A 1,872-nucleotide genomic window follows, 5' to 3' on the forward strand; every position below is an offset into this window, starting at 1 on the left:
AAGAAAACAGGAATTTGGAGAGGGATTCAGGTCATTGATTTTAGTCATTCAATGGTCATTCTTGACTCATTGAAACGAAAAGGTTTCGTAAGAAAGAGTCGACTTCAAGACACTTTCTATTTACAAATAGTAATCAGAATTTGAAATTGCTGAAGAATCTTGCTCAGACATTCTCAAGCGGAATACTTTTTTCCTTTAAAGGTGTTGTTATAGGTACCGTGAAGTGGGTCTGAAACAAAACATAGAAAGGCTAACATTGCAGTGAAGTGTTCAGAATTAGTTTCCTCGTTTACGCTGGGGTAAGTCTACTTCACCGTATTTTCAGCTGACAAGTATTTCTTCATGTTTTAACTTCTAATGGTGATTTTGGATGGGAACGCTTTTGGATGCGAAAAAACTGTTCTTGCCAGAAAAGCTGTTTTTTGTCCTACTTCCATCATGCTCGTTCTATTTCTCCTGACTGGTCTTACTAGTGTCAACCCTGTTGTTTGAAATAAGATTACCTCACTGTACCTGGAGCTTCCATTTTGATACAAAAAATTATTTTCCTGAACTTTTATATCATTTTGCACTTTGACAATACTCCAAGCATAAACTTCCCTTCCAGTATGAGGAATGGAAAACTGCCCAAGGAGTATTACTCCTCTTGCGTCATGTTAGCGATATCTGCAGATAGCTGAGTTTATTTACTAGGTTCCTATGTATAAAAGACTGCATTCAATGGCTTTGTACAGGTGGATTCAGAGGAACTTGTAATTACCAGTTTCCTCAGCAGTGAGACGCGAGGAAATCCTAACAGCGTTGGAGTAAAGGACGAAATTATTGCAGACCGCAACTCCTTTACCAGGTATTCTCTCTCAGCATCCGATCGCTCACGCTACATGCAATTAAACTACCACCTACGACACAGCGCTACAGGGACAAAAAAAATCCCGAGCCAAAACCCGACGACCTTACTAACTGCCAGTGATTCAAATTTGCTGTACATTTATGACACACATGTTCTGCCTCACATACTTGATTTTGCCACCCATTTTCGTGGGCTCTACGTGGTACGGTGGAAGAACGTTCTGTCCTTAATAAACTGATCTCTCTTCTGTTTTCACAGTGGTTTCTCAAGGACGAGGGAAGGGCATGTTCATCACACCACGGGCCTTGTGCTTCCCTCTGCTGTGCGACCAAGAGAAAAGCACGGGCGTGCAGAAACCGTTTCCCGAGATCCCGATCGTCTGAAACGGTACTGTGGGCCTCTCTGGAGTGTACGGCCCTAGCATCAACACTGTTTATAAGACAAATCTTATAAAAAGGTCCATTTTAGACGGATGAGACATTTTGTACTGAAAAAAAAAATTTTGACTTTGTACAATTAAATAGTACTCACAGCTTGGTATTTTTTGGAATATTTTGCCGTTGCCAGGACTTTTCTGCCTCTCCCGCTCCCCTTACCTGAAATGCAATGCTTATGAAATGCATAATTTTGCATTTCATCCTGGAAAAGTCTTTGCTCACCGTTTTTTCCAGCAAGCTTTGATGTTTATCTGGGAAATCCGAGCTGCGGGATGGAGCAGGGTGGTTCCCGTTCTCGTTTTTTCCACCGTGCAGCTGATGGTGACTGAGGCAGCGATGGTTTGGCAAAGGCGCCCGCCGTGAGCTGGAGGTATCTTGGGAAGGAATTAAGAGTATGGAAACAGTGACGCCCTGCAGCCTGGCAATAGGGGGTGATTTATGGCACCGCCTGGTGATGCCGGTGCTTTCTGAGTCTGTGTCCCTGTTGTGACTGCTGCTCCAGAGGAGACACTGCTTGTGGCCAAGATGGGAGAAACTGCAGAAGTGTCCTCAGGAGCAGGGTGTTTGAGATTCCCTGTTTGGTCT

General features: G+C 43.5%; 1 long non-coding RNA gene across 1 annotated transcript; it reads left to right on the top strand.

The window, feature by feature from the left end:
• Nucleotides 1–7: 7 nt before the first annotated feature.
• Nucleotides 8–1,390, top strand: LOC127028946 (uncharacterized). Its single transcript, XR_007768103.1, has 3 exons — nt 8–299; nt 735–847; nt 1,109–1,390. It is a non-coding gene; the product is annotated as an uncharacterized LOC127028946 (long non-coding RNA).
• Nucleotides 1,391–1,872: the final 482 nt, after the last annotated feature.

Source organism: Gymnogyps californianus, unplaced genomic scaffold, assembly GCF_018139145.2.
Source record: "Gymnogyps californianus isolate 813 unplaced genomic scaffold, ASM1813914v2 HiC_scaffold_497, whole genome shotgun sequence".
Classification (NCBI taxonomy): Eukaryota; Metazoa; Chordata; class Aves; order Accipitriformes; family Cathartidae; genus Gymnogyps; species Gymnogyps californianus.